The 25,859-nt window shown below is 39.6% G+C and overlaps 1 protein-coding gene and 1 pseudogene across 5 annotated transcripts in view; one reads left to right on the top strand and one right to left on the bottom strand.

Annotated features, from left to right (window-relative positions):
• ANKRD44 (ankyrin repeat domain 44) overlaps positions 1–25,859 on the bottom strand; it is a 331,247-nt gene that overhangs the window by 251,879 nt on the left and 53,509 nt on the right. The window lies entirely within an intron of this gene.
• Positions 6,015–7,482, top strand: LOC309809187 (eukaryotic peptide chain release factor subunit 1-like; annotated as a pseudogene). The gene has a single exon. The product of its transcript is annotated as a eukaryotic peptide chain release factor subunit 1-like (transcript).

The following is a 25,859-nucleotide window of genomic DNA, read 5'->3' as shown; positions in this document are numbered from 1 at the left end:
TGCCCCGGTCTGGGAGGATCCCACGTGCCATGGAGCGGCTGGGCCCGTGAGCCACGGCCGCTGAGCCTGCGCGTCCAGAGCCGGTGCTCCGCAACGGGAGAGGCCACAACAGTGAGAGGCCCACGTACCACAAAAAAAAAAAAAAAAAAAAAGGCAGTAGAGCTCTCGGGCACATCTCAAAGCATGTCACGGACAGATGGAACGTGTTGTTATACCACTCAGCACCAAAACACCACCTCACTTTGAAAAACGTTTTCCAAGAAAGTTCTTTCATATTTGTTATCTTATTTGACCCTCATCCTCTTCCTTCAAGACTAATCTTCTCTCACAACACTTTTCAGTGGTTTGAAGCTTTACTGGGACAAAACATGGTCCCAGTACATTTTACCCTGGGCAGCTCTGCTATGGTGCACACCCTCATGCTGGGTGGAGAGAGAACAAAATTTGAAACCAGAGAGCCTGGCTCCATCCAATTGCTGACGCTGTCACTCACCAGCTCTACGGCTCAGTTTATGTCATCATTTTCTCTGGGACCATCTCCTCCTATATAAAGCAGAAACAGTGCCTCCTGTGCTACTTCATCCACTGCTCTTAAAAGGATCCAGTGGGGGGGCTTCCCTGGTGGCGCAGTGGTTGAGAATCTGCCTGCTAATACAGGGGACACGGGTTCGAGCCCTGGTCTGGGAGGATCCCACATGCCGCGGAGCAACTAGGCCTGTGAGCCACAACTACTGAGCCTGCGCGTCTGCAGCCTGTGCTCCGCAACAAGAGAGGCCGCGATAGTGAGAGGCCCGTGCACCGCGATGAAGAGTGGCCCCCGCTTGCCACAACTAGAGAAAGCCCTTGCACAGAAACAAAGACCCAACACAGCAAAAATAAATAAATTAATGAACTCCTGCCCCCAACATCTAAAAAAAAAAAAAAAAAAGGATCCAGTGGGATACACCATGCAAGAGCATTTCGTAATGTGGTGTCCTAGCTTCTTCCCAGAAATGATTAATATGCCTCTCAGCCACTGAATGTCTCTGACTAAGGTTGAACTGCTAGCAAATACAAATTAGATCACATAAATGATGTTATTAAACTAAGGGCTGTACTTTTTTCTTCAACCAATATCTGATGATTTCTAAATTGACTTAACAAAGGGAATAAACAGAAACTGCTTATATTCTCTTTCATGTCACAGCTTCTCATTGTTTAGCAATAACTCAAGTGTAACCGCACTCATCTTTGGCCAAGATAAATAATGCAATGAAACAATTCAAAACCATACACTGTTCTTTCAGTTTTCTCTCCTAAGACACCACAAAACTGGAATGACAGAGGAATGTCTTGGGACCACTGGATGTACTTTTTTTCATAATGAATAATATATAAACATATAATCTGTTTAAAAGTCTCACACAATACAAAAATATAGAGTAAACAAAAAACCCACCCATCTTCACTCCCCAGAGGTACTCAGCCATCAGTCTGTCTGGTGTGCATCCTGCCAGACTTCCTTCTGCAAATAACTATATGTGTTTATATACAGAAATCTCTTATTCTGTTTTGTTATATAATAGAGATCATACTTTAAGAGCTGTCCTACAACTTGCTTTTTTGACTTTTTGTATATTTTCCCATGTCACGCATGCCTATGCACCTCATCTTTTTAATAGCCTATGGTTTTCTGTTAGGTAAATACCCCAAAATTTACTTAACCTTAATGGTCCTCGATTTCCAAAATTACAAAACTTTGCTAAACTTTAAAACTTTAAAATCTCCATTTGATTGCCTCTCTCCAAATTTCACCTGAAAACCACTTCCAGTAAGTTCTAATATCTCCTTTCAATAGAGTCATTTTAAGAAAAGGCTGAAGAGAGGGTTAGCAGTCTATACTCAATGCTAAATCTTTCAAACTTCATTTCTTATTCGTTGCTAACAGTATTTGTTCAATTAGTCCTACGTTTCACCTTCAGAGAGAATGGGCCTATACCTATGGGCTTTCTATGTTAAGCATTACAAACTTCAGCCTCAACACACACACACACACACAAAATGCTAAGACGAAAGAAAGAAGGCTTGCATGTGAAAATCTTAGCAAGCTATATGGAATTGTCTACCCAGTTAAGCATGGTCTTGGGTTCTATAAAAGAACTAAATAGAATGATACTGCTAGAATTTTCCACAAGAGAAAAACTATCTTCACTTGGAATTTCCAAATTCAAATATTTGTTGATTGCCTACTATATACTGAGAGGGGATCAAAAGTAGTCTGAGATCCAACCTCTGCCTTCTAGAAGCTATAAAACAGCTGGGGAGGTGAGGTGTACAGGAATAAAACAAGTAACTAACAATGCAAAGTAGTCCAAAGGCATTCATTTGAGTGAGCAAATGAATGGTTCAGGCAATGGTGCTCCATGCAGAGCTCTCAGGGGCAGTAAATCAAGGGAAGTAACACCACACAAGTTACTCTGAATAGGGCCCTCAGCACTGCAGTGAGGGCTTGAAACATAGGGTCAATTGATGAGGGCTATTTGTTACATGACCATCAAATAGTAATTCTGAGTCTAAGACACTCCTGGACAAATGAATAGAAGTATAAGTGCACATCTGGTAGAAACAGGACATAATAATGCTCCAACAGGTGAAAACCCAAAAGATGCCACCTAGATGCTCAATACAGACCCAGAGCTATATCCAGAATCTCCCAACCCCTGCCCCTTCTATGGGTCAAAGAGGCTGCAAAGCACTATCTCTGCAAAGCTTTCCTGGCGGGATCAGAATTTAAGTTGTAGGCTCTTTTCCTCTCCTGAAGGCTGACTGCATGTAAATACATTCAAAAACCATCACTAAGCATCTACTATGTGTCTGTTGCCTAAGTTAAGAGCAGATTAAGAAGACACATGGTTCTTACCTTGAAAGCATTCACAAGTATGTGAACAACTGAACCCACCTCCCCAGCTAATCAATGGTAGAGCCTGAACACACTGAAAAAAAGGAGCAACAGGAGACCATATGCAAAAAATATTTCTGTAGGCCAATAAAAAGAGGATATTACAAAAGATTTCTTGTGTTCACTTATTCTTACAATGTTGAGCCTTATCATCTACAGGGCCTAGTCGTTTCTTTCAACTCTATGGACAGAAGTGTTGTCTATCTATATATCCCTTTAATGGAGCTTTTAAATAAGTTTCAATTTTCTTTCTCCATTCATCACAAAGGTAGCCTCACTCTAAGCCCCAAACTGCCAATATCTCCCCTCAACAAATGACTAAAAAAATAAAGGAAGGGAGGGAGCAAAGGAGAGAAAGAAAGAAAAGGAAAGAAAGAAAGAGAGAGAGAGAGGGAGGGACGGAGGGAGGGAGGGAGGAAGGAAGAGAAATTTTACAGTAGCTATGAGAAAAAGAGAACTGCTGTACCACATCAAGTCCAAGTTTGTACAGAGCACGTGGTAAGAAGAAACACACTATACTGTAGTTAAAATGACTTACAGAAGCAGCATAGGCACAGCAGCATTCAGAAATACTAGAGGGAAAATCGAGAGAAGCAAGACATTACTGACTGTCTCTCACTAGAAGTCAAGAAAATAAGCGAAACAAAGTGTTCTTTGAAGGCTTGGCAACAGCAAAGATGGCCACAGTGTAGAACTGAGGTGATGAGAGGCAGCACAGACTCATTTTTGGAGCAAACTCGACTTCTTTAAGTTGCTTGCCATCGATTGTGGGTCTCATATAATAGCTGATTTTTTCCCCTAAGAATAGACCTTTGTTCTCATATAGTACTGCACTCTTGAATGTTTCAGTACTAGTTACGACGCTTAGGGAAGGCACCAAATACTATATTTGTTCAAAACAAAGAAGGAATCAATTATTAAATCATCTTTTCTAAGAACTCACCAATCTATAAATAAAATGTGTTTGGAAAACAAATATTTTCCTGCCTCTGCTGTTTTTACTTTCAGTAGCGTTAACTTAAAAGGTACCATTTCAGCAATATTTTTCTCAAAAGACGAGACTTATCAACTCACTTGCATTCAAGCCACTCTGGTCCTCTCCTTTTTTTTTTAGGAATGAAGCTCTATTCAAGGGAGCCTGTGCTCATTAAAAATATCTCACAGCATTAATGTTCTCATTAGAAGCGTCAATGGGTGTGATGTCTTTAATGCTGGCTCTGTTTGTGTCTACTGTTCACCTGTGCAAATGTCTAAATGACCGTTGATAAACAATATGTAAATCACTGCAAAAGAGAATCATGCAGAAAAACCTGGAGCTTAATTACATGTCCCAGAGCATCACCTCCAAAGATACAAAAGGTCTGATGGTTTTATCTATCTTGTGATAGATTTGGAATTAAGTGATCAGATTCTCTACAATAATATTGTAATAAAAGATAATACTTAATTCCTTACAAAAGGGACATCCTTACCAAATAAGCTTAGTTTATTCCCGCTGTTTTCCCTTATTTACTGTGCACCAGTAATGCACGGGAATGCAGTGGCCTCCCTTCCACTCCTGAAATGCATCAGCCCTCTCCCTTCTCACAGCTTCTGCACAGACAATTCCCTCTGTCTAGAACATTCTATACACTCTTCCTCACCTAGATAAATCCAATTCACCTTCCAGATCTCAATTCAAAAGGCCCTTGTCCAGAACACCCTTCCCTCACCACACTCCCACTGTCCCATCCAGATGAGATTCCCCCGTTACACAGGCTCTTGCAGCTTCCTGTGCTTTCCCCTCAAAGCACTTATCAGTCTGTAGAGTAATTATGTAACTGTGTGTGTTATTTGACTAATATCCATCTTTCTGCACTAGACTGTAAGCCCTGTCAGAACAGAGACTATGGCTGTTTTGCTTTCACTGGATTCTTGGAGCCTAACGCAATGCCTGGAATACAGTAGGCACCAATTTGCTGAATAAATTTAGTAAGCAAACCCCATCACGTCCTGACACCCTGCCATATAAATGGTCAGGCCAAATAAAGATGAAGTGAAGAAAATAGTGCTCTGAAAACTGTCTGATCAATCGGCTTGACATAGTGCTAGTAAGTAGATTCTTCGCGGCGAATTTAGTTTATCTTGATCTATGCTATGGTCATGACCCTGACAAAGAACTGGTTTAGTCCTAAGGATAGCATAATATGAGAGAAGGATTAGGCTCCGCAGTGTAGTTCAGAAAATCCCAAACAGCAGTGGCTTAAACAAGATAGATGCATATTTCTCCCTCACTGTAAACAAGGTCTAAATACGAAGTTACCCAGGACTGCTACAGTGGTCTGCAGTGAGAAGACCCAGGTTCCATCTACCTTGCTGCAAAACTCTCCTTAGCATCTACTTCATGCTTCTACTTCATGATCCATCAAGGCTGCTCAAGTCCAGCCATCCCACCCAATTATAGGCATCAGTAGGAAAGAAAGAGGTAAAAAAGCTTCCCCCTTTCTAGAAATTCACACATAAGTCCTTTAGTCGGAATGTAGTCATACAGCCATACCTAGAGGCAAGGGAAGCTAGAAAATATAGTCTGTATTCTAGAAGAAGTTTATATTAATAACAAAGAAAGGAAGGCTGGATACTGGGAGACTATCAGTAGTTTCTGCCACAAATTGCAAAAATATTTGAGGGGATCTCGTTTGCTGTTCCTGGTAACAGCAGGTCCCTCCTCAAATGGATGTCATCTAAGCAAGTAAGACCGACCAAACGGGAGAAAGAAACCTGTATGTGCAACAACGGAATGTAATTCAAGCCTTGATGTGAACAAACAAGTTAGTCTCCATGCAAGATAACCAAGTATCACCGTCACATGAGTTCTAAAATGTGTTTTTAGTTTTGCTTGGATTTTATTTTCTATTTTCATAAGATGTCTGTACCATTTACACTGCCCCAGAGCAGACTTAGAGTTTCATGTTTTATAGCCTGCCAGTTCTACTGCATATCACCTTTGCTTCGGTCTTTGAACTATTTTTTTAGTCTTTGGGAGTTTCAATACCCTGATGGATTTCAGATCATGAACAAGAGATGAAAATGTGACCAGGGGAACACTCATGTAAAAACCAAATGCAGGGTGTCCTACATCAGAGCCACCGCCAGGGAGGAGCAGCCGCTGCCACCAAAGAGTGGCCCTGAGGGAGAAGGCAGCGAGAACACAGCAGATGACCCCAGCGCTGCCGACAGGAACGTGGAGATCTGGAAGAGCAGGAAGCTCATTAAGAGCTTGGAGGCGGCCCGCAGCAAAGGCACAGGCATGATATCACTGATCATCCCTCCCAAAGACCAGATTTCACGAGTGGCAAAAACGTTAGCAGAGGAGTTTGGAAGTGCATCTAACTTTAAGTTACTAGCAAACCACCTTCCAGTCCTGGGAGTCGTTACATCTTTACAAGAAAGACTCAAGTTTTATAACGAAGTACATCCAAATGGCCTGGTAGTTTACCGTGCTACAACTGTAACAGAAGAGGGAAAGGAAAAGAAAGTCAACATTGACTTTGAACCTTTCAAACCAACTGATACGTCATTGTATTTGTGGGACAACCAATTCCATCCAGAGGCTCTTACAGCACTGCTTCCAGAAGACAGCAAGTTGGCATCACTGTAACAGATGGTAGTGGTGACTTTTTGGCACACTCCAAGGAAATACAAGAGAAGTCCTGCACAAGTTCACTGTGGCTCTCCCGAAGAAACATGGTGGAGGAGGTCAACCAGCCTGCATCTTGCCCATTTAAGAATGGGAAGTGACCTAACTCTATCTGGAAAGTAGCTCAGACTGCGGGGCAGCTGTTTATTTCTGGGGACAAAGTGAACGTGACTGGTATCGGCTTAGCTGGATCAGCTGACTTTAAAACTGAACTAAGTCTATCTGATATGTTTGATCAGAGGTTACAATCAAAAGTTTTTAAATTAGTTGATACATCCTACGGTGGTAAAAATGGATTCAACCAAGGTATTGAGATATCTACTGAAGTCCTCTCCAACGTGAAGCTCATTCAAGAGAAGAAATTAATAGAGCGATACTTTGATGACATCAGCCAGAGAGATGTTCTTCATTGTCAAAGCACAGAAGAGCACAAAATTTTCTATCAACTCCAGAGAAAGAGAAGGATAAATCTCATTTTACAGACAAAGAGACACGACAAGAACATGAGCATGATGCCCCTGCTGGAATGGTTTGCTGACAGCTATAAAAAAAAATTTGGAGCTATGTTGGAAATTGTCACAGATAAGGCACAAGAAGGATCCCAGTTTGTGAAAGGATTTGGTGCAATTGGAGGTATCTTGAAGTACCGAGTAGATTTCCAGGGGATGGAAAACCAAGGGGGAGACAATGAATTTTTTGACTTTGATGATTACTAGGTAGTTGACATGGGTCTGGCGAAACGTGCCTCACCCTCCAGCATCCAACCCAAGGAACATACCCGTGGTGGAATCCAAACAGATCCCTGCCTTACAACTGGAACATTTCTAGAACTTAATCCACGAGCACTGGATATTGAAAAGAAAACCGAAACAAAGCCTGACCCAACCCTATACTTTGGTTTGTCATGGTATCAGCACAGCAGCCTACAGCTAAGTTCCTAAATGCCACTTTGGACTAATTTTCATTTATTTATTTATTTTTTCAGGTACGCGGGCCTCTCACTGTTGTGGCCTCTCCCGTTGCGGAGCACAGGCTCCGGACGCGCAGGCTCAGCGGCCATGGCTCACGGGCCCAGCCGCTTCGCGGCATGTGGGATCTTCCCGGACCAGGGCACGAACCCGTGTCCCCTGCATCGGCAGGCGGACTCTCAACCACTGTGCCACCAGGGAAGCCCCTGGACTAATTTTTAAATCCTAGTTTTTATTTTTACTCGACAGTGAAATTGGTTGCTCTCGTATATTATGAAAAAAAAATGATGTTTTTAAACTTCATACATAGAAGCAAAAATACTTTCACTGCTGTAAACCTTCAAAAGTTAATAGAAATGAGATCATTCGATTGGAGAAAAATTAAATTGCTGCATTTCAGTGACCCATTTACATGGCATCCTCAGATTAGACTGCATAAGAAGAAATATATGTGGTGAATATTGGAGAAAAAAATACCAAATACAATCAGTCTAATTCTTGTCAAATGGCTTCAGTGTGGGTTTTCAGTCAGAAGAGGGGCTTTTCATTTTTCTGCTAATCTCTCAAACACACTCCCTTATAATATATGCATTTGGGGTCATATGACTTCTGCATTTCCTAAAATACCAATGGTTGAATTGTTAATTATGGAATAAAACTTACATAGAAAAATATACTCAAGAGGTAAGTCAAACCAGACTGGTACCTTCTTTAAAAAAAAAAAAAGAGTTGGTCAGACTTCAACTACTAAACTCGAGGTATTTCAGAAATTAAGAGGAAGAGCTGGGCAAGAAGCAAGATGGGAATCCCCAAAACTGTTCTAAAAACGGCAAGCTAGTGGCACCAGTGACAGCTGCTAGAAGCGTAAAGGAAACCTTTACAAAATTGCTAGATTCGACCTCACTTGTTTCTAGTGAGTCCTTCTCTGAGGGAAACAACACTTTGTGCCCAGTTTAGATTTAGTGTGGCTACAGCAGTCTTGAAGTAAGTTTTTTTGATTAACCACGGCAGCATGTGGTAATGTTTTACTGCAGATAAGTCATCTCAGAAAGACAGATCCGAGGACATGGTATACTGCATAATAACCAAACCTCACAGTTTTCTGGCCCATTCTCCAGCCCACCCTAACACACACCCATCCTCTCTTAAAAGTAACTGTCTGCCCTTTGCAGTCAGGAAATTCTACAACAAGCCAGACTGTGATCAAAGGCCTCTCCATCAGCTTTCCCCAGATACATAATCCACAGCTGGCAAAGACTCAGAAACATCCTCTTGACCATGAATAAATTTGATTTTTCGGACTGGAGGTATGCAAAATCATGTTATACAGCCCACAATGATCATGCATTTGAAGATTACTCCTCCTTTCCAGGACAAATTTTCTCTTTCTGAATCTCGGTCCTGTTTCTGAGGTGTACCAAGACATCAGGTCTGAAAAATTAGAGGAGAATTTCCCATTGCCAGGGAAGACTGTCGGAAAAGCTCATGACTTAAAAGGAGAAAAGGAAAATAGAATTAAATTTGTCAATGTGTGAAGATGCCAATAGGCATTACACACACGCCCGCAGGCGCACAAACACACACAGTGCTAGGAGTCAAATATGCTCAGGAAACACTAACTGAAAGGTTTCTTTCTTGCAGACCTTCTCAGAGCCTTTAATATTGCCAATATGCATTATGGATCTCCAAGAGGGGCACAGTAGACAGATCTTCCACTTCAACTCTTGTTCATCTTATATGGCAAATGCTCTGTAGAATATACATGGCAACATACTAGAATGGAAAGAAATGTATCAAGATTAAACAGGGCTGTCTCTGGGTAATAAAGTTTACAGGTAATTTTAATTCTCTGTATCTCTAAATTCTCTATCATGAATTGCTATTGCTTTTACAATCTGAAAAAAGTTAAGGATGAGAAAGAAAAACTAACATTTGAATCTATATTGTTTTAATATTTTTAAAAATCAGAAGTAACTGAAAGTGAGATTTTTTTCTTTCTTTTAAGAAACAGAGGTGCTTATTGTTCTTTAAGATTTACTGTATACCTCCAGTATGCCAGGTTCTAATGTAGGAGTAATAGAAAGGAAGAATTTATTTTGATGATTCACTACATAGTGCCAGTAGCCTGAAAGAGGAAAAGAAACTCTTCAAAGGTCTTCCCACTATGAGCTAATAAATAAACTAAAGCCTGCAAACATAATAAAAATACTTGTACAATATCAATATAAAAATATACATTTATGCTATTGTGCTTTTTCTCCCTAATCATTTAAAAGATCTCCTTTAAATATAACCTCTTGATTTATTTTGTAACAGTACCCTATATATAAAAACTTGAATTGGAAATAAAACTTTATCAATAGACCCTTAAACTCTATCATTCATTCTTTCATCAAGTTTTTAAATGCTTATTACATACTGGGAAATACGTGATTATTCTTGGAGAATTCCATGAAAGCATGTCCTTCTTCATGATTAGTTATTTTAGCAGGTTATTATCTAAATAAATCTAATACTATTTATAAAATTAGAAAGAGAAAAATTAGCGTAGAGAAACTAAAGTTCTAACAGACCTATGTAGCAAATATTTTATGATATGATCTGTTGCTTTGTCTTATTTTCAGTTTGATAATCATGGTAACTTGGACTATCCAGAAAAGTAAAACCGAATTCTAATTCTGGCCAAAAGAAAAAAATTTCAGTATGCTTGGTCCTAAGGCTTCCTACGTTTCCAGTTATGCCACGTTTAGCAAAAGAGACAGGAGGAGCCAGGCATCAAAGTCCATCTTTAGCAATTCTACAAACCACTTACTTGTTAAGGCGTTTCTGTCCCCAGTTACAACCACAGTGACTAGGTTAAACTAGCAAAGCCACCTCTCCAGGTTCACCATGAAGAAAAGAACTCTTCTAACCCCTCCAGGCTATTCTTCCCATGGAATATTTTCAGACAGTTCTGGGAATGACCCCCTTCCTCTCAGCTAGGGGGAAGGTCACGAATGGTCAACAGGACACTCTAATGTAGGCAGACTTTGGGACTTGATTCACCCATCAAGGGAGGCAAAGGACATGGCTTCTATTTATGTCATCTCCCAAGATGAGACCAGAAAATCTCTGTGTAGTCTCTCTACAACTCAAAGGGGAGGAACCCAGGGAAATTATGTCAGTTGGAAGCCCCAGTGTGGAAATTCTCAGTCCACCAGGTTAACCACAGCCAGATGGAAGGGCCACAAATAGGTACAAGTTCCTTTGCTTTGAGACCTGAATGAAGAGGCCTAAATTTTGTGACTAGCCAAATAAGCAGCAAACTTATTTGCTCAGGGAAATTATATTGCCCTGCTCCAATTACAGCTCTGCTGGAACAGAGTTTCTGGAAAGTGCTGAGATTTCCTTCAATTTCACTGAGCAAGAATTCCAATGAATAAAGTGGACCCACAAAACCATATTAGAAAAGCCATTTAGAGGAATAAATTTCCACAAATCAAACCAAAGCAAAACAAAAATAAACTAAGTCTACCGTTTTTGAGTATTTACTATACACATATATTCACTAAATATGCAATGTGTTTCTAGTTCACACTACTGAATTTGTCTTACGATGTCAATAGCAGCAAGGAAGTCTGTAAGACTAGCTCAGAAGGATTCCTAGAGAGCCTAAGAAACAAGGAATCCAGTGCCTCAGAAGTACAACTTTTTTTTTAGGCCGAAAAAAAGAAAAAAAAATTGTTTTATAAGTCAGAGAAACTTGGGCCTGAACTCTAATTAAATTTTGTGTTAATTGAATCAATGTTAACAAATTCAAGCTAGTTGGGGCTTCCTAACACTCACTTGTTAAAACAAATAAATGAAGGCCAAGAAAACATACAAAGAGGAAATATTTATGGGCCCAAAACAAGGCAGTTAAGAAATCAAACAGCACTATGAATAGGCACAGAACTATCGTTATGTCACCCACGAACACAGACATGAAATGACCTATGTATAAAAGTTAGCAAACAGTCATCGACATTGTACTCCAAGGCAAAAATATCAAAATAACCAAATGCTTCTCACACATGGGAGCCACATCTTAAAAATGAAAAGAAATTCAAAACAACTTAGGTGGCTACAAATGACAAAGGAAGCAGCTGCTGTTAAAAGTTTCAAGTTTCTTAATAGCTCATGTCAGCAGCCACATTAAAAAACAGGGTAATTGTTTAAATGCTTGGGCACAACTCTCTTAAGCAACTACCCATGGTATAATGGGAACTTTGAGATAAATCTGTACATCAAGGGATACAATAGCTTTAGGAGAAAATTGCTTCCCACTCTCTTACTAATTTAGCAGATAAGAAGAATGTGTCAGCCTCAGATTGGTCAGTAGCTAAGTAGCAGGCAGTAATTTTTATTTACTCCCGTCTTTCTGAAGAATTTAGAACGCTTCTAATATTATTTGCTAATAATCATTTCTATTCATTGCCACCAGGCATATGTCAGGATAGAGGTGGGACAGGATACCGTGTGTGTCTCTTATGTTAATTGAAACCGTTGCTGAGGAGATAGAAAAACAGAAAATGGGGGAAATGACAACATGTACAGAGACTATTTACTATTTGCTTTCTACCCTCAACAAAGTTTTGGCTTGACAATTTTTTAAAGAAAGCCACCTCTACATCTCAAGCAGTGACGCAAATTATCTCTTCAGCTAACCCCTTGCTCTATCAAGAGGACTGATCACTCCGTTCCTGGTAAAAATACATGGATAGGTGGGTAAGTCTGTGGGTAGCCAATCTTGAAGGCTGGCTACCCACAGGTTGGCTACACACACTGCTTGTTTTAAGAAAATATATGAAAATGTCCAATTACAAAACAGATTAACTCAAGGGTGCTCATTTACCTTACAAAATAAAGAGGCTGTTTACTATAGTTTTTATCAGGTCAAGGGGAAGAGAAAACTTGAGAGCAAAGTTGTTTGTGGAGTTATTTTTCGTAACAGTGGTAGCAGTTGCTGGGCCGTCCCATGAGAATCAGCACGATGATTCTGTACGCATCACTCGAGTCAGGAGGCAGTTGGAGCATCACAACTGACTGTGACTCCTAAGGACACGGGAATGTCTTCACGTTCAGGAAAAATTAAAAGCATCGAGGCCATTCAAATCAAAGTTGTACCTAAATTCTTCCAGGAACATTTTAAAAACTAGGAAGGCAAGAGAAATAAAATATATTCCCTAATATATAGCACTCAGATGATCATGCAACCTCTTTTATCTCATTGAAATGGAAATAGAAAACACAGGGAAAAAATGGGAAAAGGGAGGAGTATTTTGGATTCTGCCCCAATGCTCCATTCCTACTGTTTTGTTCTGTCCCCAAACCAAAAAAATGACATCAGGAACGTGAACACAATGCAGCCACATGAGCCCTGATGAAGGCCAGGCTTTGGTGAAGGAAAAGGAAGGAAGAGAATAGGCAAAATATGAAAGTCCAGTTATAAGGCCACGAATAACTATGCCCTGCCGCACATAACCCCTACATTCTTAAACCATTCCTCCCAGCCAGCCTACAAAGGGAGCTTGAATTCCTGGGCCCCTGGAGCTGCCACGTATCCCGCTTTTACTGTAACAGTCTCCCCATCACCACCCTTGTCAGCCCTTCCCACTGTAGCACCTTACCCTCGGGCTGCTGCCAGATTTGCTTCCTGACATATTTTCTAGAGCTCAACCGCCTACAGCAGCTCCCCAGGGTCAGGCACTATGCTAAGTGCTTTTCGTGCATTATCTCATTTCATCCTTACTACAGTGCTATGAGCTATATTCTCATTCTCTCCATTTCACAGATGAAGAAACTGAGGCACAGAGTAGTTTCATAATTTACCCAAAATTACACAGCTAGGATACAGCAAAACACTCACAACCCCCATGTTTTAACACCAACAAAATAAAATCCAAACCCTCCAGCCTCGCCATCAAGCATCCCCATATCTTTCCAGTCTTATTTCCATCTTTTCCCTTTCGTTTCTTCCTTACTACCTGGCACAGCACAATGCAGTCCTCGTGATGAATTTGTGTTGACTGAATGAAATGTCCAAGCTAATGAATGATCAGTCAGTTTTTATTTCATTCAAACATGGTCCTTATTTTCAATGCCACGGGAAAAAATTGTTTCAGCGTCTTCCCAGGAAATCTAATCTTTGAACATGACACCAGGCAACAAAGAAATTGCACAAGAACGTGTTAGGTTAATTATTCATCTCCTCACTGTCAGCAAGGGCTTCCAAGCAAGGCAGCGGTAACAGATCTACACCCAGACGTGTTATAAGTCACACTAGGGTGGGGCATGGTTGTTGAATATGGGTCCCCAATCCAGGAAACAAACTCCTTACAATACATCCTTTTGTTCCTTGAAAGAAAATTTGTCAAATCTATCACAGGGCAATCATACTGGCAGTAGTCCTGAGTACCTAGAGCAAAATCTATTGCTTTATATAAATTAGGTTTTGCTTGGTGCCAACAAGTAGGATAAAGTAAAAACCCAAACTTAATTCCATACAGTACTTTACAGGATACAAGTCACTTACACATAACCTCTGACATCATCTCCATGGCAACGTTCTGAGGCCTTATTATTCTCCCCACTTGGCAGAGGAGGAAACTGAGTGCAAAGATGATGAGTAATGTACCCCAAACCACACAACAGACAAAAGACAAGAGACCAAGTCTTCTCTCTCCAAGTCCAGCCTGAGGGTCCCAGGTGTGAAGTGCAGTTATTTTCTAACAGACCTTTCCCTCTACATACAGCCTCTTCCACGATAAAGAAAGTTTCTGCCCAACTCAGTAAAAGGGTCCAAGCCTAGGAGCAGAGGCACCCAAGACGAACCAGGAAACGGCTGGCAACAGGCTTCTGCGGGCTTAAGACATTCGCTCCGTCAACTGTGCCCACTAAGTAATGGTTCTGGACAGGGTCCCTTCCTCCTCCTTGTCCCCCCTCCTCCTCCCTGCTCCCCAAAATACCTGAACAACCCAGAAGCAGAAAAGAAGAAAGTAGCAACTTCCACACTTGTCCCTCCTGGCTTCCTACCCAATGCTGCAGGAAGACCAGAGAGCAGAGCCTCATTACCTTCAACCTGGGGAGGGGGATGGGGAGGGGAACTGTGATGGTTAATTTTATGTGTCAACTTGGAGGGTGTGTTTGGATGAGATTAATGTTTAAATGGATGAACTCTGCAGACTGCCCTCCATAATGCTGGTGGGCCTCATCCAATCAGTTGAAGGCCTGAATAGAGCAGAAAGACCAGCCTCCCCAAGCAAGGGGCAATTCTCCAGCAGACTGCCTTAGGACTGGAGTTGCATCCATTCCAGTGAGAGCTGCATTAGCTCCCCTGGGTATACAGGCTGCTGGCCTACATTGCAGATTTTGGACTTTCCATAATCATGTGAACCAATTCCTTATTAAGAATGCCATATAGATAGATCATATATATATATGGATAATTTATATATATATATATATAATAGTGTGTGTGTGAGGTATATATAGATATAGATATAGATATAGATATAGATATAGATAGATAGATCTCCCATTGGTTCTGTTTCTCTGGAGAACCATGACAAACACAGGGACCAATTGGCAATGGTGGAATATTATGGGAGCAGATCTTTGCTACAGATGAAGAAGGATCTCTGGGATGATGAAAAGGAACTCAAAGCAGAAGGAGCATGTGGTGTCCATGTGGAGGGAAGTACTGATGTATATGTACTTTGAGGAATGACGGGGGGTGCTGGAATTGAGAAAATTTTTGCTTAGGGAGAACTAACATTTTTAGTTATACAAGGAGAAAGTTTATTATTCTTGAAAATTACATAACATGTAAGAAAAATGTGGTCTAAAGCTCACTTTGATTATAAAAATCCCACTAGAAAACACATTTGACAATTTTTATCAATTTAACCTTCTTAAAAGAGGACAAGATTCACATTACGAAAGAGGAAGAACTTCCCAATTTCGCTCTATGTGTGGAATAATCAAGTGGCCACCAGCATGCTTTTATTCAAACAGTACACTGGGAAACAAAAAAAGTTTTTATGACAGAGCAAAGGGAAAACACAACTTCCTATTTGTTTTAGATATGTAATTTAAGCAAACACAACCATTAAAACACATAATCTCTTCATCAGCTGCACTAAAGTTTATTTTTAAACAGATATTCAAAATATTTAAGCCATAATCCTATCACAGCTGCAGCTGGATCATCAATTGTCGAGCTACAGGTTTACATTCATTCTCACCAAAATGTCTACATCAGTACAGTATTTATTTTGAGAATATTTTTCATGTGGATAATTAAAAGCTTACAAGTCCACATACATTTCGTTTTTATTATCAAAGTAGTTTTCAAAGATGTTTCTAGGCCCAAAATATACGATAGGTATTAACTAAGGTTAAATTCTAAAAGTATTCTTTCTATAATGAAAATCTGCACCTATGATAAAACACTAATAGGAGAATGCTGACTTATATCAGCAATTTTAACCTACTCATGACAAACAATTTCTTTTGGTGGCATAATTTTAAAATCACTACACTAGACAATGACAGTTAAACTTATCTACCAGTTGGGATGTTTTCAGCTGCAAACATCAGAAAAAGCAACTAAAACTGGCTTAAGCAATCTGGACATTTATATCTCTCTTAGCAAAACCTTTTGAGGTAGGTTGTTCTAGCCTGAGTAGGTCAGTGGTTCAGTGATGTCATCCTTTTGCTCTGCATCTTTGGTAGTTGGTGACCACCCCCTTATGATTGCATAATGGTGGCAAAAGCTCCAAACAACACATCATCACACAAGAATGTCCAAAGTAGGAACACTGGAGGCAGGGAGAGGTGAGGAGTATGTACTCCCTGAACCTCTCTCTTTTTTATAAGGGAGAAATATCTTTCCCAGAAGCCCCCAGTCTTCCAGTAAATCTCCTGAACCAGAATGAAGTCACATGACCCCTTCTAAACAAATTTGTGCCAAATGGGAATAGGACTGCCATGATCTGCTAAGAGGTCTTCATTCATCCCCTGGGGTTGGGCACATTGCAGCCGGATGCCTGAACAAAACTGGGATTCTGTTAACAAAGGAGAAAGTGGGATGGGCAATCAAGAGTCACTTCCAAAGATGGGTAAAGAATAATAGCTTATGCTTTTAGTACCACTCACCTTATTATGCACTTTTTATACATTATATCATTTAGTTCTCACCAGTTAGAGGCCATTATTATCTCCATTTTCCAGATGAGGAAACCAAAGCACAGAGCGGTCATATAGTTTCTCCAGGTAAGTGATAGAAATAGGATTGAAATCCAGACAGTCTGACCCCACAGTCAGCAAAGGCTTGGTTTGGGTGGCTACAAAAAAATTTTTAAGCAGAAAAGACAACTGAGGTGGCTATAAAATTCATCTAGGGAGGTAAGGTAGGAAAAGGAGAAAAGTTTAGGAGCTTCCCTGGTGGCATAGTGGTTAAGAATCCACCTGCCAGTGCAGGGGACACAGGTTCGATCCCTGGTCCAGGAAGATCCCACATGCTGTGGAGCAACTAAGCCCGTGCACCACAACTACTGAGTCTGTGCTCTAGAGCCCTCGAGCCACAACTACTGAAGCCCATGCACCCCAGAGCCCATGCGCCGCAACTACTGAGCCCACACGCTGCAACTACTGAAGCCTGCATGCTCTAGGGCCCGCGTGCTGCAACTACTGAAGCCCTCACGCCTAGAGCCCGTGCTCCACAACAGGAGAAGCCACTGTAACGAGAAGCCTGCACACCACAATGAAGAGTAGCCCCCACTCGCCACAACTAGAGAAAGCCCGCGTGCAGCAATGAAGACCCAACACAGCCAATAAATAAATAAATATTTTTTAAAAAGTAGAAAAGTTTTAAAGCCCTTCAAATTTCAAATAAAAAGCGTCTTATTTCACGCATTTTTACTGCATTAAGGCAAAGAAGGAAGAAAAATTATTCCAGCGTTCCACTTTAGAACGCTCCTCCTAAAATATCTTTTAGGGCTTCCCTGGTGGCGCAGTGGTTGAGAGTCCACCTGCCAACGCAGAGGACACGGGTTCGTGCCCCGGTTCAGGAAGATCCCACATGCCGCGGAGCGGCTGGGCCCGTGAGCCATGGCCGCTGAGCCTGCGCGTCCGGAGCCTGTGCTCCACAATGGGAGAGGCCACAACAGTGAGAGGCCCGCGTACCGCAAAAAAAAAAAAAAAAAAAAAAAAAAAAAAATATATATATATATATCTTTTATTTATTGCTAAAATTTTTTGTTTTAAACTTCACATATATTGCCAACCCCATAATAAAACTGTTTATTTCTTGATAATCTTTTTACATATATACATACATTTCACTTTGCTTTCTTCCAAATCTTTTTAATTTCCAGTCTTCCTGAATATCATTTGGAATAGCTAAAAGAAAATTCCTATTTTACCTCTCAATTGTTGGCCACCTACATTCTTTCTAATTTTTCACCACCAGAAATAACAATACAATAAATGGGGTTTTTTCTTATAGCTTTTTTCTTCTTTAGCAGTTTGTCTTTAGAATAGATTCCAAGAAGTGGGATGGCCAGGTCAAAGGGTCTGACCATTTGTATGACTTTTTACATCCACTGTCGATGGGCTTCAAAAAGAACTGAGCTATTAACATTGCTGCCAGAAATGTAAGAATGTACTCATTTTCTCAGGTCACATTAGCTTTGTTTTATTTATATGTGTATTCATTAAGTAGCCATAAAATCGTTTCTCATTATTTTTTTACTTCCATTTCTTTGATTTGGAGTGGAGCATTTCCCCATAGGCGTGTTTGCAAGTATTTCCTCCTGTGAAAAACCTGTTCCTATTCTCTGCCCATTAATCTTTCTGGGTTTTAGTCTGTTGTGATTCACATATTCCAAAACAAAGTTGGCTTAATTTCATTTCTGCAAACTGCATGCAGACTAAATGACTGGTTTATCTAGACTTACACTTGGGTGGAACTAAATTCCAGCTTGTTTCCCAGAACTCCTAGATTTCAACAACTGAGGCATAACTGTCCATCTTAGTGATAAAAATATGAACAAGAATGTTTCCACTGCTTATTTTTTTCCCCAAGATACATATTAAGACCACTACACTCAAAAATTCTAAGAGTAATATTAACATATATACATCAATCCTTGTTTTCATTGTCAACTACACTCTGCAGATAAAGGATTATTCTTTCACTATGGGATAATAACCTTTATAAGATGTCTTTTGTGCTTTTATCCCAAAATTGCTAGGTAGGTGCAAACTCCTAGGGGGAAAAAAAAACAATTTCTTCAGATTTTGTTTTCCTTAAGTATAAAGAGGAAAAAAAAAACCTCCTCAAAACAACATAGACAATAAACTCTTCGATTGTCTTTTAGCAAAAAAGAAAAGGCATAAAAAGGGGCAAGGAAGAATAAACTAGGAGTTTGGGATTAACGTATAGCACAGGGACCTATATCCAATATCTTGTAATGACTTACAGTAATGGAAAAGAATCTGAAAAAGTATATATATATTATATATAATATATAGATATCTGAACCACTTTGCTGTACACCTGAAACTAACACATTGTAAATCAACTATACTTCAATACAAAAAGAAAAAGTAAAAGCATAAGGCACATTGTTATAAACACTTTTTTAGACTCTACCACTCTGCCTCTTATCTCCTTCTGTTACCTAAATATTTATTCTCAAACCAGAATCACTAAGAGAGCCTTTTAAAAATATAGATTCCCGCCCCATGCCCCAAATCTTTGGGGCTGCAGCCTAATAATCTATACTTTTAAAATATTCCCCAAGTTTCCAAATATTTTAGCTGCAAAATCCTCATTTTAAACTAACTCTTAACAAGAACCATAAGGCTAATATTTAAATTGATTTTAAATCCTGCTAAGCAAAAGATCTGCATTTACTTCTGTAGTGCTTTGGAAAAAGCTCTTGAAAGATAATTTACACTCTTAATTAATCTTTTACCTAAGAAAGAGCTGAGGCCAGAGACAAACATTTTTGACTCTTAGCCCTTTGCAAGGTAAGGTAAGGATCACGTGGTATCCAGGATCAACACTGGTATCAATTTACCCTCAGAGTGCTTCCTGAAGGAAGTATTCAGGAATCCTTAGTCCTATTGCAAAGGGTTTGTTATTGTTTTTTCTTTGCTTGTTTATAAATAACCAAAATCAACTTGTATGAGGGTAGCCCAATCATAAGTAATTTTATTTTTTCAAACTTTTCCTTAATGTTATGGGGAAGTTATTTTTTATGCTTCAGGAGAAAATGAAAGGGGATTCATAAAAAACCTAGGTGGCATTCCCCATTTATTGACTGGCTGCTTTTGAATTCTCTTTGCAGTCAGGCATTATTAAAATCTTATTCTAAGATGTCCAAAAGCACAGTGGAGAGTTTATTAATGCCCTCAGTAATGCTGATTTCTGCATTATTCTATTAATATCAGTTATTCTATATGTATATATTCCACATATGTATCTAAAGAGAAACTTGGATGCACTTGAAAACCAGAAGAATGTTGATGCAGAAGCCTTCGTAAGTCAGTGCTTTACTAACTCTCCAGCGTATTTCCACATAGGTATTTAAATCACAGAAAATCACTTCAGCTGCAGCCTCAGCTGGGTGGAGAGAAGGCCCTGTGGTTAGAGTTTTCTCTTCTTTCTGTAGCCAAGAAAAAGAAAGTCACACTACGTTAGGTGGACTCTTCAGCAGACAAAAGCAACACTATGTGGTTCTGCAGTCAACAAGCAAAAGGGTTAACTGTGGCCTCCTGCACTGACTCAGTCTTATTATTCAGCCTCATTCCAGAAACAATATTAATAAGCAGTCCGGGGTTCCTTGAAAGATTAATGTTTCTGAGCTCAGCCACCCCCAGTGCGAGTATTCTCTACCCAATTCTATAATACGCAGGCTGCAAATCTTCTGGCCTCACTGAACTAAAACAGGCAAAAGCACTCAGTATCTTCCTCCATAGTTTCATGTTAAGCTTTCAACTCGCGCCTGTAATTGGCCAGAAATTTTGGTGCTTCCTGAACTATCCTACTGAAGCATCCTAACAGCAGAGGAGCAGATTCCAAATACAAAATTAAATTACTCTCCCTTGGGGTTATCTTAAGATTTCTTGTATATGTTCCATCTTAGTCTCTGTTGTATTTATGCGTTGGCTTTAATAGCAAATAATGTTTCTTCTAAAACGCTAGGAAAAACGGATACTCCAGGAGGAGGAAGTAGATGTATTACAGCACTTCGTGTACCCAGTGGGGTGCATGCCCATCAGATTGTCTGCCTTATTCAAAACGTTCCCCTTCCCAATTACAAACCACATCCACAAAGCCAGTTTCTGAGAAGCCATTTGTGCAATATGCTGCCCCAGGCCCTCACCGTGTTAACCGAACCACAAGGCCCGGGGGGGACCAGGAGGTTCCCCATCCAGGGAGTGTGAGGAGATGGAGAGCAAGACGTCTCTCTCTTTGGCTGGAGCTGTAGTCACGTGTCCCCCTATGTAATCCGAGGAGACAAGAAATGTGGTCTTCAGAAAGGCAGCAAATGAAGAAAATACTCAGAGAGAAGCAGAGGTGAGAGGTAGAATGAAAATGCCACCTGGGTCCCCGAGATGTCCAGTCAAGGGGGCCACCCTTCCTGGAACTGGACTCCATCAATTTGGAAGCTTAGCTCTCTGAGTAGTTCACCACAGCACACCACAGGGAACTGCAGTTTGGGAAACACGAGCTAAAGTGATGGAAAAGGCAACGAAGGGCCTTGTTCATCATAAGTTGAATCACTTTTGCTGGGGGTGCGACCTTTGCTCCAACAGCAATTCTTTTTTTTTTTTAATGTTTATTTATTTTTTCTTATTAGTCATCCATTTTATACACATCGTATACATATCCATCCCAATCTTCCAATTCATCACACCACCACCCCCACCACATGCCGCTTTCCCCCCTTGGTATCCATACGTTTGTTCTCTACATCTGTGTCTCAATTTCTGCTCTGCAAACCAGTTCATCTGTACCATTTTCTACGTTCTACATATATGCGTTAATATCCGATATTTGTTTTTTTCTTCCTGACTTACTTCACTCTGTATGAAAGTCTCTAGGTCTATCCACGTCTCTACAAATGGCCCAATTTCGTTCCTTTTTATGGCTGAGTAATATTCCATTGTACATATGTACCAAATCTTCTTTATCCATTCTTCTGTCGATGGGCATTTAGGTTCCTTCCATGACCTGGCTATTGTAAATAGTGCTGCAGTGAACATTGGGGTTCATGTGTCTTTTTCAATTATGCTTTTCTCTGGGTACATGCCCAGTAGCGGGATTGCTGAGTCATATGGTAATTCTATTTTTAGTTTTTTAAGGAACCTCCATACTGTTCTCCATAGTGGCTGTATCAATTTACATTCTCACCAACAGTGCAAGAGAGTTCCCTTTTCTCCACACCCTCTCCAGCATTTGTTGTTTGTAGAATTTCTGATGATGCCCATTCTAACTGGTGTGAGGTGATACCTCATTGTAGTTTTGAGTTGCATTTCTCTAGTAACTAGTGATGTTGAGCAGCTTTTCATGTACTTCTTGGCCATCTGTATATCTTCTTTGGAGAAATGTCTATTTAGGTCTTCTGTCCATTTTTGGATTGGGTTGGTTGCTTCTTTAATATTGAGCTGCATGAGCTGTTTATATATTTTGGAGATTAATCCTTTGTCCGTTGATTCATTTGCAAATATTTTCTCCCATTCTCCCAAAAGGGTTGTCTTTTCGTCTTGTTTATGGTTTCCTTTGCTGTGCAAAAGCTTTGAAGTTTCATTAGGTCCCACTTGTTTATTTGTTTTTATATCCTTACTCTAGGAGGTGGATCGAAAAAGATCTTGCTGTGATTTATGTCAGAGAGTGTTCTTCCTATGTTTCCCCCTAAGAGTTTTATAGTGTCTGCTCTTACATTTAGGTCTCTAATCCATTTTGGGTTTATTTTTCTGTATGGTGTTAGGGAGTGTTCTAGTTTCATGCTTCTACATGTAGCTGTCCAGTTTTCCCAGCACCACTTATTGAAGAGACTGTCTTTCCTCCACTGTATATCTTTGCCTCCTTTGTCATAGATTAGTTGACCATAGGTGTGTGGGTTTATCTCTGGGCTTTCTATCTTGTTCCACTGATCTATGTTTTTGTTTTTGTGCCAGTACCATATTGTCTTGATTACTGTAGTTTTGTAGTATAGTCTGAAGTCAGGGAGTCTGATTCCTCCAGCTCCTTTTTTTTCCCTCAAGACTGCTTTGGCTATTCGGGGTCTTTTGTGTCTCCATACAAATTTTAAGATGATTTGTTCTAGTTCTGTTAAAAAAAAATGCCAGTGGTAATTTGATAGGGATTGCATTGAATCTGTAGATTGCTTTGGGTAGTAGAGTCATTTTCACAATATTGATTCTTCCAATCCAAGAACATGGTATATCTCTCCATCTGTTGGTGTCATCTTTAATTTCTTTCATCAGTGTCTTATAGTTTTCTGCATAAAGGTCTTTTGTTTACCTAGGTAGGTTTATTCCTAGGTATTTTATTCTTTTTGTTGCAATGGTAAATGGGAATGTTTCCATAATTTCTCTTTCAGATTTTTCATCATTAGTGTATAGGAATGCAAGAGATTTCTGTGCATTAATTTTGTATCCTGCAACTTTACCAAATTCATTGATTAGCTCTAGAAGTTTTCTGGTGGCATTTTTAGGATTCTCTATGTATAGTATCATGTCATCTGCAAACAGTGACAGTTTTACTTCTTCTTTTCCAATTTGTATTCCTTTTATTTCTTTTTCTTCTCTGACTGCCGTGACTAGGACTTCCAAAACTATACTAAATAATAGTGGTGAGAGGGGACATCCTTGTCTCATTCGTGATCTTAGAGGTAATGCTTACAGTTTTTCACCATTGAGAATGATGTTTGCTGTGGGTTTGTCATATATGGCCTTTATTATGTTGAGGTAGTTTCCCTCTATGCCCACTTTCTGGAGGGTTTTTATCCTAAATGGATATTGAATTTTATCAAAAGCTTTTTCTGCATCTATTGAGATGATCATATTGTTTTTCTTATTCAATTTGTTAATATGGTGTATCACATTGATTAACTTATGTATATTGAAGAATCCTTGCATCCCTGGGATAAATCCCACTCGATCATGGTGTATGATCCTTTTAATGTGCTGTTGGATTCTGTTTGCTAGTATTTATTTTGTTGAGGATTTTGCATCTATATTCGTCAGTGATATTGGTCTGTAATTTTCTTTTTTTTGTAGTACGTTTGTCTGGTTTTGGCATTAGGGTGATGGTGGCCTCATAGAATGAGTTTGGGAGTGTTCCTTCCTCTGAAATTTTTTGGAAGAGTTTGAGAAGGATGGGTGTTAGCTCTTCTCTAAATGCTTGATAGAATTCATCTGTGAAGCCATCTGGTCCTGGACTTTTGTTTGTTGGAAGAGTTTTAATCACAGTTTCAATGTCATTACTTGTGATTGGTCTGTTCATATTTTCTGTTTGTTCTTGGTTCAGTCTTGGAAGGTTATACCTTTCTAAGAATTTGTCCATTTCTTCCAGGTTGTCCATTTTATTGGCATAGAGTTGCCTGTAGTAGCTCTCAGGATGCTTTGTATTTCTGTGGTGTCTGTTGTAACTTCTCCTTTTTCACTTCTAATTTAATAGAGTTGAGTCCTCTCCCTCTTTTCCTTGATGAGTCTGGCTAATGGTTTATCAATTTTATCTTCTCAGAGAACCAGCTTTTAGTTTTATTGATCTTTGATATTGTTTTCTTTGTTTCTATTTCATTTATTTCTGCTCTGATGTTTATGATTTCTTTCCTTCTGCTAACTTAGGGTTTTGTTTGTTCTTTCTCTAGTTCCTTTAGGTGTAACATTAGATTGTCTGAGATTTTTCTTGTTTCTTGAGGTAGGATTGTATAGCTATAAACTTCCCTCTTAGAACTGCTTTTGCTGCATCCCATAGGTTTTGGATCGTCGTGTTTTCATTGTCATTTGTCTCTAGGTATTTTTTGACTTCCTCTTTGATTTCTTTGGTGATCTCTTGGTTATTTAGTAACCTATTGTTTAGCCTCCACGTGTTTGTGTTTTTTAAGTTCCTTTCCCTGTAATTGATTTCTAATCTCATAGTATTGTGGTCATAAAAGATGCTTGATATGACTTCAATTTTCTTAAATTTACTGAGGCTTGATTGGTGACCCAAGATGTGATCTATCCTGGAGAATGTTCTGTGCACACTTGAGAAGAAAGTGTAGTCTGCTATTTTTGGATGAATGTCCTATAAATATCAATTAAATCTATCTGGTCCATTGTATCACTTATAGCTTGTGTTTCCTTATTAATTTTCTGTCTGGATGATCTGACCATTGGTGTGAGTGAGGTGTTAAAGTCCCCCACTATTACTGTGTTACTGTTGATTTCCTCTTTTATAGCTGTTCGCATTTGTCTTATGTATTGAGGTGTTCCTATGTTGGGTGCATATATATTTATAATTGTTATATCTTCTTCTTGGATTGATCCCTTGATCATTACATAGTGTCCTTCCTTGTCTCTTGTAACATTCTTTATTTTAAAGTCTATTTTATCTGATATGAGTATTGTTACTCCAGCTTTCTTTTGATTTCCATTTGCACAGAATACCTTTTTCCATCCCCTCACTTTCAGTCTGTATGTGTCCCTAGGTCTGAAGTGGGTCTCTTGTAGACAGCATATATATATGGGTCTTGTTTTTGTATCCATTCAGCAAGCCTGTCTTTTGGTTGGAGTACTTAATCTATTCACATTTAAGGTAATTATCGATATGTATGTTCCTATGACCATTTTCTTAATTTTGGGGGGTTTCTTTTTAGGCCCTTTTCTCCTCTTGTGTTTCCCACTTACAGAAGTTCCTTTAGCATTTGTTGGAGAGCTGGTTTGGTGGTGCTGAATTCTTTTAGCTTTTGCTTGTCTGTAAAGCTTTTGATTTCTCCATTGAATCTGAATGAGATCTTTGCTGGGTAGAGTAATCTTGGTTGTAGGTTCTTCCCTTTCATCACTTTAAGTATATCATGCCACTCCCCTTCTGGCTTGTAGGGTTTCTGTTGAGAAATCAGCTGTTAACCTTATGGGAGTTCCCTTGTATGCTATTTGTCGTTTTTCCCTTACTGCTTTCAATAATTTTTGTCTTTAATTTTTGCCAATACTATGTGTCTCAAACCTGTTTCTCCTCGAGTTTATCTTGTATTGG

Source organism: Mesoplodon mirus, assembly GCF_964341445.2.
Source record: "Mesoplodon mirus genome assembly, chromosome: 8".
In the NCBI taxonomy this organism is placed as follows: Eukaryota; Metazoa; Chordata; class Mammalia; order Artiodactyla; family Ziphiidae; genus Mesoplodon; species Mesoplodon mirus.
The sequence above is the reverse complement of the archived record's forward strand: the minus strand, read 5'-3'. Positions and strand labels throughout refer to the sequence as shown.